This window comes from Aristolochia californica, unplaced genomic scaffold, assembly GCF_029961685.1.
Source record: "Aristolochia californica isolate CCGP_79_NKW_82.1479 unplaced genomic scaffold, dmAriCali1.0.hap1 SCAF_8, whole genome shotgun sequence".
NCBI classification, from domain to species: Eukaryota; Viridiplantae; Streptophyta; class Magnoliopsida; order Piperales; family Aristolochiaceae; genus Aristolochia; species Aristolochia californica.
The window spans coordinates 13,477,597-13,488,406 of NW_027182279.1; the positions used below are offsets into that span (position 1 = coordinate 13,477,597).

Consider the following 10,810-nt stretch of genomic DNA (forward strand, 5'->3'; position numbering starts at 1 on the left):
GGACCCCCAACTTGTGGGCCCTTGGACCATGAGAAATTTGGGTGCCTAGCCCAACCCAGATTATATGTTTCCGAAAAAGGATCATTCCGGTTTGGGCTATGAAAATTCTGGACTGCATTCAAGTCCTCAATGAGCTCCGGGTAGGATGAACTAGATGGACACATTTGTGTGGGATGAGATGAACAAGAGCGTATGGCACAGATAGTAGATGGGTTAGGAGCAAGTGAACTCTTGGACACCATAAGGGTATCAGTTTTTCTAGTCAACCCCTCAATCTTGGCCATGAGCATGGGTGTTTCACTAACCTCGTAGAGACCCCCTCTTTTGGCTTCGTGGGATCTCCTATCAACATGAAATGACGAACCCCATTGTTGAGATTAATCACTCAACGTTTCAAAGAAGTCCCACGCCTCACTAGCACTCTTACCCATCAAACTCCCACCACTCGTTGCATCTACCATGGATCTAACCTGGGGTGTAAGACCTTGATAAAAGTATTGCACTAAATGCCATATCTCAAACCCATGATGCGGACACCTATGGATCAAATCCTTCCATTTCTCCCAAGCCTCATAAAAGTGTTCACCCTCCTGCTGCATAAAGTTGGAGATTTCTCTCTTGAGAGCTGTAGTTCTCTGAATGGGAAAATACTTGGACAAAAAATTTGTGACTAATGTGTCCCATGAAGTAATGCTGCCCACCTCCAAGGAATTAAGCCAAGACTTGGCCTTATCCTTAAGTGAAAATGGAAAAAGTCTTAACCAGATAGAGTCATTTAAGAAATTCTAGAATTTGAAAGTCGCACAGATATCTAAGAATTCCTTCATGTGGTAATAAGGGTCCTCCTTCTCCAACCCATAGAATGTAGGGAGGAGTTGGATCACACCTGGTTTCAACTCATAACTGGCGGCAGTAGTCGGTGGCAATATAATGCAAGAAGGTAATGTGAAGTGGGATGGGATAGAATAATCCCTCAGGGCTCTACGGTCACCTACTGCAGGTAACTGTAATGGTTCACCCTGATTGGCCATGGTAGCTCCTAACTTGACTTCGGGTGTTTTCCTACAAATATCTTCAAAAAAGGGAGCTAATGGTTCACCTAGGGAGCGGCGCCCGTGCCTAAAAACACAAAGAAACAAAACTAACAATCAAATTAAGCTAACAAACTCACTACTAAAAATACGAACTAACTGGAAGAAATAAAAATAACTCCATACCAAATCGCCAAGAAAAAATTATGAAAGCAAAAATAAAATAAAAATAAATCTAACCTAAGACCATGGAGAACAAAGAAATACACTTAATACATGCCTCCCCGGCAACGGCGCCAAAAAACTTGATGTGAAATTTAATTACATCGGCTTTTATACCTCGCAAGCGTACGAATCGTTCATGTAATCTAGCAGGAAGCTAGGGTCATATCCACATGAAGGACTGAATTTTATGTATTCTTCAGTCAACTAGCCTAACCAAATATGATGAATTAATCTGAACTAAACATTAATTATATCCTAAATTGTCAAGCAATAATATGATTAACTACTTGCACAACAGGAAACGTCAACTCTGGATTTTACCGTGATACGTGCCTCTCTTGAGCGCCATGTAACCATGAATTCGGATTCTCAATCCTTGCGTCTAGCCCCTCTCGGGTGCCTAGAGTTAATGACAGAGATCGGATTACAATAGAATGCAGAGAATCAATTTCTTATTATAATGATGCTAAAATTATCAACTGTGGATTTTACTGTGATTCGTACCTCTCTTGAGCGCCACGTAACCACGAATCCGATTTCTCAATCCTTGCATCTATCCCCTCTCGGGCGCATAGAGTGAAAGACAGAAATCAGATTAAAATACCAAAATCCAACCTAGATTACAATCCTACCCTAACTATCTAATTTAATTAAATATCTGGAAAAACAATATTCGATAAACATTAATTCTCAAATCAAATTTAATAAACATTCAAAACCTAAGTTGAAACTATAGGAAAATTAAATTCCGAAATGACGGATTACTCCCCTTCTCCTTCCTCTCGCTCGGGCAACAGACTCGTTCTCACGGGTGCTGCAATTTCCCGAAATTGATGGTTTCGGGTAGCAAGAGCAAGTTGCCAGAGGTAGAGATGATGCCGGTGAAGAAGGATAGAAACCCATGGATAGAGGTGACGACTAGTGAAGAATGGAATGGAGCTGAAGTCTTCTAACCGGCTCTCTCGAGTCTTGGTTGGAGTCAGAATAGCTCTGGAAATGGGTAATCGATGCCGGAGGTCGGAATGCGGAATCGGCGCCGGAGGAGCCCTCTCAGGTCACCTCTCGGCCTGGCGAGCAGAAACTGGCAGTGTCGAACTCACGGCGACGGAGACTCTCTCAAGCTCTCCTCCGGTCTGTTCTCGATTGCCGAATGGCAGTGGATGACGGTGGCACGGCGAACGACGGCTGGAAATCCTCTCGGATCTCCCTTCTTTCGGTCGATGGCCTCCCCTGTTTCGGTCGACGGTCTCCCCTGTTTTGGTCGACGGTCTCCCTTTTTCAATACGACTTGCCCTAAAAAATCACCTCCCTTTCACTAATGGCATTTTGGTAAATATCTCCTTCTACACCAAAATTCTCCTGAAATTCCATAATTGAATCCATAAAAAGCATTTCAGGAAGAAATAAACCCTAAAAGCAATGAAATATAATTCCGGAGAGATAAATATGCAATATAGACATTGATTAATACCAAATTCAATAAATGCACGTTTCATTTGAAAACCGATAAATAACCACCTATAACACAATTATAAGGGTTATTCTATTATAATTAACCTAGTTCTCATGTCAGAATATGGCATCTATCAATGTTTGGTAGGCTATTTACCCGAGTCAAACAAGCCATTATTTTGCCAATTTACAAAAAGCTAACCAAATGATTATAGTTGATTGTAAAAATATTTATCATGTGTAACGAGTTATATTTTTGTAAGGAATGACTTATGGATGTGGAGTCAACACTCTGTTAAAAATCTCCCGCCTCCCTCTTTTCCCCACGATTACAAAACCTGATATATTAAAACTTAAAAGAGTTTACATTTGTGCATTGTGCATTTCCATTTTAGTTTCTTAAATTGAAACTTGAGCTTTCACTTTCCCTTCAAACTTAAAAAGAGATAAAAGGTAAATAGATCACAACAAAATGAAAATTTTATATTTTTTGTTTGGAAAGAATTTAAAGCAATAACAAATGTAAGTAAAGAAAATTTATTCACACATAACAAAAGAACACCAAAGTTTTGTTATCCAAGTTTGGTAAAATTCCACTAGTTCAATGTTATTGTCCTGGGGTTAAGTACCTATGCCTTCCGCTCCTAACAAGCCGGTCTTTTGGGTAGTATTGGCTAGGTGCTTAACATTTGGTATCAGAGCAGGTGCTACGTCCTGATTTCGAGTCTTCGCATGCAAAGGTGGACCGCACGCCTCTGGCAGAGCGCCGTAAGGGAGTACGGGCTCCTGACCTGGTCCCTGTAGCTGTGTTAAGGCCGCTATGGTCATCGGCTCAGGAAGGCGAGGTGTACGGTTATGGTTCTAGGGTTAAGTACCTATGCCTTCTGCTCCTAACAGGCCGATCCTTTGGGTAGAATTTGCTAGGTGCTTAACATTCAACCCATATAGCTTGGAATTTTATTAGAAAGTGATTTTTCAAGACATGTTTTAAAAAATGGATATGCATGCAAGAAACATGTTCAAGACGCAAATGACCTATGGATCCAAACCTTTTAAAGAGAAAAACATTAAATTCTCAAGTGAACATGCGGTGGGATATTTAACCGAGTTGAACCAGCCATTATTTTGCCCATTTACAAAAACCAGACCTAACAATCGTAGATGATTGAAAAGTGATTTATCAGGCGTAATGGGCTATATATTTGTAAGGAATGACTTATGGATTGGGAGTCAACAATCAGTTAAAAATCCTTCGCGTCCCCCTTTTCCCGACGATTGCAAAACCTGATATATAAAAACTAAAAAGATTTTACAATCCCAAAAAATTACAGACACTTTTAGGAATTATCTCTCTCTATATTTGTGCATTGTGTTTTTCCATTTTATATGTATATCTTTTTCTTAAATCAAAACTTGAGTTTTCACTTTCCCTTCATCTCGTAAACATAAATAAAGATTTAAGGGAAATAGATCACAACACAATGAAAAATTTAGAGTTTATGTATGGAAAGAATTTAAAGCAATAACATATGTAAGTAGAGAAACTTTATTTTTACACCACAAATGAACACAAAAGTTTTGTTATCCAAGTTTGGGAAATTCCACTAGTTCAACCCTAATAGCTTGGAATTTTATAAGAAAGAAATTTTTCTACCCATGTTTTGAAAAATGGATATGCTTTCATGAAACATGTTCAAGATGTAAATGACCTATGGATCCTAACCTTTTAAAGAGAATAACATTAAATTTTCACGTAAACGTGTGGGGGGATATTTACCCGAGTCAAACAAGCCATTATTTTGCCCATTTACAAAAATCTGACCTAACAATCATAGATGATTGTACAGTGATTTACCATGCATAATGGGCTATATTTTTCTAAGGAACGACTTATGGATTGGGAGTCAACACTCAGTTAAAAATCACTGCCTCCCCCTTTTCCCGACGATTGCAAAACCTGATATATAAAAACTAAAAAGAGTTTACAATCCCTAAAAATTACAAAGACTTTTCGGAATTATCTGTCTCAAAATTTGTGCATTGTGCATTTGCATTTAAGATATATAATTTTTTCTTAAATCAAAACTTGAGTTTTCACTTTCCCTTCATCTCGTAAAAAAAAAAAAAAGAGATAAAAGGCAAACAGATCACAACAAAATTAAAATTTTAGAGTTTATGTATGGCAAGAATTTAAAGCAATAACAAATGTAAGTAAATAAAATTTATTCACACACGAAAAATGAACACGAAAGTTTTGTTATCCAAGTTTGGGAAAATTCCATTAGTTCAACCCATAAAGCTCGTAATTTTATATGAAAGAGATTTTTCTAGACATGTTTTAAAAATTGGATATGCATGCTTGAAACATGTTAAAGAAGCAAATGACCTATGGATCCAAACCTTTTAAATAGACTAATATTAAATTCGCAAGTGAACGTGCGGTGGGCTATTTACCCGTGTCAAACAAGCCATTATTTTGCACATTTACAACAAGCTGACCAAACGATTATAATTGATTTTAAAGTGATTTATCATGCGTAACGGGTTATATTTATGTAATGAATGACATATGGTTGTGGAGTCAACAGTCAGTTAAAAAACCCCCGCCTCTCCCTTTTCCCATCGATTGCAAAACCTGAAATATAAAAACTAAAAAGAGTTTACAATCCCTAAAAATTACAGACATTTTTTGGAAATATCTCTCTCTTCTTTTGAGCATTGTGCAGTTCCATTTTAGATGTATTCTTCTTTCTTAAATCAAAAATTGAGTTTTCACTTTCCCTTCATCTTGTAAACATAAAAAGAGATAAAAGGAAAATAGATCACAAAAAAATGAAAATTTTAGAGTCTATGTATAGAAAGAATTTAAAGCAATAACAAATGTAAGTGATGAAAATTTATTTTGACACCACAAATGAACACAAAATTTTTGTTATCCAAGTTTGGGAAATTCCACTAGTTCAACCCTAATAGCTTGGAATTTTATAAGAAAGAGATTTTTCTACGCATGTTTTAAAAAATGGATATGCATGCTTGAAACATGTACAAAATGCAAATGACCTATGGATCCAAACCTTTTAAATAGGATAACATTAAATTCTCAAGTGAACGTGCGGTGGGATATTTACCCGAGTCATACAAGCCATTATTTTTCCCATTTACAAAAAGCTGACCTAACAATCATAGGTGATTGTACAGTGATTTATCATGCGTCATGGGCTATATTTTTTTAAGGAATGATTTATGGATTGGGAGTCAACAATCAGTTAAAAATCCCCTGCCTCCCCCTTTTCCCCACGATTGCAAAACCTGATATATAAAAACTAAAAAGAGTTTAAAATCCCTAAAAATTACAAACACATTTTAAAATTATCTCTCTCTACATTTGTGCATAGTGCATTTCCTTTTTACATGTATACTTTTTCTTAAGTCAAAACTTGAGTTTTCACTTACCCTTTACCAAGTAAACAAAAAAAGAGATAAAAGGAAAATAGACCACAACAAAATGAAAATTTTAGAGTTTATGTATGGAAATAATTTAAAGCAATAACAAATGTAAGTAAAGAAAATTTATTGACACAGAACAAATGAACACAAAAGTATTGTTATGCAACTTTGGCAAAATTGCACTAGTTCAACCCTAATAGCTTGGAATTTTATTAGTAAGTGATTTTTCTTGACATGTTTTAGAAAATGGAGATGCTTGAAACATGTTGAAGATGCAAATCACCTATGGATCCAAAACATTTTAACGAGAATAACATAAAAATTCTCAAGTGAACGTGCAGTGGGATATTTACCCGAGTCAAACAAGCCATTATTTTGCCCATTTACAAAAAGCTGACCTAACGATCGTAGATGATTTTAATGTGATTTATCATCCATAATGGGCTTTATTGTTGTAAGTAATGACTTATTGATTGGGAGTCAGCACTCAGTTAAAAATCCCCCGCCCCCCTCTTTTCCCGACGATTGCAAAACTTGATATATAAAAACTAAAAAGAGTTTACAATCTATAAAAATTACAGAAAATTTTTTGAATTATCTCTCTCTACATTTGTGAACTGTGAGTTTCCATTTTTGATGCATACTTTTTTCTTAAATCAAAACTTGAGTTTTCACTTTCCCTTCGTCTCGTAAACAAAAAAAGAGATAAAAGGCAAATAGATCACAACAAAATGAAAATTTTAGCGTTTATGTATGAAAAAATTTAAAGCAATAACAAATATAAGTAAAGAAAATTTATTCACACACAAACAAATGAACACAAAACTTTTGTTTTCCAAGGTTGGGAAAATTCCACTAGTCCAACCCTTATAGCTCAAAATTTTATAAGAAAGAGATTTTTCTAGACACGTTTTAAAAAATGGATATGCATGCTTGAAACATATTAAAGATGCAAATGACCTATGGATCCAAACCTTTTAAATAGACTAATATTAAATTCTCAAGTGAACGTGTGGTGGGCTATTTACACAAGTCAAACAAGCCATTATTTTGCCAATTTTAAAAAAAGCGGACCAAATGATTATAGTTGATTGTAACGTGATTTATCATGCGTAACGGGTTATAGTTTTGTAAGGAATGAATTTTGGATGTGGAATCAATACTCAGTTGAAAATCTCCGCCTCCCTCTTTTCCCGACGATTGCAAAACCTGATATATTAAAACTTAAAAGAGTTTACAATCCGTAAATATTTCAGACACTTTTTGGAAATATCTATCTCTACATTTGTGTATTGTGCATTTCCTTTTTAGATCTATGCTTTTTTCTTAAATCAAAACTTGAGTTTTCACTTTCCCTTCAACTCATAAACATAAAAAGCGATAAAAGGAAAGTAGATCACAACAAAATGAAAATTTTATATTTTACGTTTGGAAAGAATATAAAACAATAGCAAATGTAATTAAAGAAAATTTATTCACACATAACAAATGAACACGAATGTTTTGTTATCCAAGTTTGGCAAAATTCCACTAGTTCAATGTTATGGTCCTGGGGTTAAGTACCTATGCCTTCTGCTCCTAACAGGTTGGTCTTTTGGGTAGTATTGGCTAGGTGCTTAACATTTGGTATCAGAGCAGGTGCTACGTCCTGACTTCGAGTCTCTGCGTGCATAGGTGGACCGAACGCCCCTGGCGTGACGCCATAAGGGAGTATGGGCTCCTAACCTGGTCCTTATTGGTTTATCAAGGCCGCCATGGTCATCGGCTCGAGAAGGCGGGGTGTACAGTTATGGTTCTAGGGTTAAGTACCTATGCCTTCTGCTCCTAACAGGCCGGTCTTTTGGGTAGAATTGGCAAGGTGCTTAACATTCAACCCATATAGCTTGGAATTTTATTAGAAAGTGATTTTTCAAGACATATTTTAAAAAATGGATATGCAAGCTTGAAACAAGTTCAAGATGCAAATGACCTCTGGATCCAAACCTTTTAAAGAGAAAAACATTAAATTATCAAGTGAACGTGCGGTGGGATATTTAACTGAGTCAAACAAGCCATTATTTTGCCCATTTACAAAAACCTGACCTAATAATCATAGATGATTGTAAAGTGATTTATCATGTGTAGTGGGTTATATATTTGTAAGGAATTACTTATGGATTGGGAGTCAACGTTAAAAATCCCCCACCTCCCCCTTTTCGTGACAATTGCAAAATTTGATATATAAAAACTAAAAAGAGTTTACAACCCCTAAAAATTACTGACACTTTTTGGAATTATCTCTCTCTACATTTGTGCATTGTGCATTTCCATTTTAGATGTATACTTTTTTCTTAAATCAAAACTTGAGTTTTCACTTTCCCTTCATCTCGTCAACAAAAAAAAAAAAAAGAGAAATGGCAAATAGGTCACAACAAAATGAAAATTTTAGAGTTTATGTATGTGAAAATTTTAAAGCAATAACAAATGTAAGTAAAGAAAATTTAGTCACACAGAACAAATGAACAGAAAAGTTTTGTTATCCAAGTTTGGCAAAATTCCACTAGTTTAACCCTTACTGCTCGAAATTTTATAAGAAAGAGATTTTTCTACACATGTTTTAAAAAATGGATATACATGCTTGAAACATGTTAATGATGCAAATGACCTATGGATCCAAAACTTTTAAAGAGAATAACATTAAATTCTCAAGTGAACATGCGGTGGGATATTTACCCGAGTCAAACAAGCCATTATTTTGCCTATTTACAAAAAGCTGACCTAACAATCATAAATGATTGTAAAGTGATTTATCATGCATAGCGCGCTATATTTTTTTAAAGAATGACTTATGGATTGGGAGTCAACCCTCAGTTAAAAATCCCTTGCCTCCCCCGATGATTGCAAACCCGATATATAAAAACTAAAAAGAGTTTACAATCCCTAAAAATTACAGACACTTTTTGGAATTATCTCACTCCACATTTGTGCATTGTGCATTTCCATTTTAGATGTATACATTTTTCTTAAATCAAAAGTTGAGTTTTCACTTTCCCTTCATCTTGAAAACATAAAAAGAGATAAAAGGCAAATAGATCACAACAAAATGAAAATGTTGGAGTTTATGCATGGAAAGAATTTCAAGCAATAACAAATGTAAGTTAATAAAATTTATTCACAAAAAACAAATGAACACACAAGTTTTGTTATCCAAGCTTGGAAAAATTCCACTTGTTCAAACCTTACAGCTTGGAATTTTATTAGAAAGTGATTTTTCTAGACATGTTTTAGAAAGTGGATATGCATGCTTGAAACATGATCAAGATGCAAATGACCTATGGATCTAAACCTTTTAAAGAGAATAATATTAAATTCTCAAGTGAACGTGCGGTGGGATATTTACCCGAGTCAAACAAGCCATTATTTTGACCATTTACAGAATGCTGACAAAATGATCATAGATAATTGTAAAGTGATTTATCATGCATAATGGGCTATATATTTGTAAGGAATGAATTATGGATTGGGAGTCAACACTCAGTTAAAAATCCCCCTCCTCCCCCTTTTTCCCGACGATTGCAAAATCTAATATATAAAAACTAAAAAGAGTTTACAATCCAAAAAAAAATACAGACACTTTTTGGAAATCTCTCTCTCTACATTTGTGAATTGTGCATTTTAATTTTAGATGCATACTTTTTTCTTAAATCAAAACTTGAGTTTTTACTTTCCCTTCATCTTGTAAACATAAAAAGAGATAAAAGGAAAATAAATACAACAAAATGAAAATGTTGGAGTTTATGTATGGAAAGAATTTAAAGCAATAGAAAATGTAAGTTAAGAAAATTTATTCAGCAACAACAAATGACCACAAAAGTTTTGTTATCCAATTTTGGCAAAATTCCACTTGTTCAAACCTTACACCTTGGAATTTTATTAGAAAGTGATTTTTCTAGACATGTTTAAAACATGGATGTGCATTCTTGAAACATGTTCAAGATGCAAATGACCTATGGATCCAAACCTTTTAAAGAGAATAACATTAAATTCTCAAGTGAACGTGCGGTGGGATATATACCAGTGTCAAACAAGCCATTATTTTGCCCATTTACCGAAAGCTGACGTAACAATCATAGATGATTGTAAAGTGATTTATCATGCGTAATGGGCTATATTTTTGTATGGAATGACTTATTGATTGGGAGTCAACACGCAGTTAAAAATCCCCCGCCTCGCCCTTTTCCCAACGATTGCAAAACCCAATATATAAAAACTAAAAAGATTTTACAATCCCTAAAAATTACAGACACTTTTTGGAATTATCTCTCTCTACATTTGTGCATTGTGCATTTCCATTTGAGATGTATACTTTTTTCTTAAATCAAAACTTGAGTTTTCACTTTCCCTTCATCTCGTAAACAAAAAAAGAGATAAAAGGCAAATAGATCACAACAATATTTAAATTTAAGAGTTTATGTAAGGAAATAATTTAAAACAATAAAAAAAAGTAAAGAAAATTTATTCACATACAATAAATGAACACAAAAGTTTTGCTATCCAAGTTTTACAAAATTCCACTAGTTCAACCCTTATAGCGCGAAATTTTATAAGAAAGTGATTTTTCTACACATGTTTTAAAAAATGGATATGCATGCTTGAAACATGTTAATGCTGCAAAT

At 34.8% G+C, this 10,810-nt stretch overlaps 1 non-coding gene across 1 annotated transcript; it reads left to right on the top strand.

Annotated features, from left to right (window-relative positions):
* The first annotated feature begins 519 nt into the window (after nt 1–519).
* Nucleotides 520–626, top strand: LOC137939604 (small nucleolar RNA R71). The gene has a single exon (XR_011109984.1). It is a non-coding gene; the product is annotated as a small nucleolar RNA R71 (small nucleolar RNA).
* The last annotated feature ends 10,184 nt before the right edge of the window (nt 627–10,810 follow it).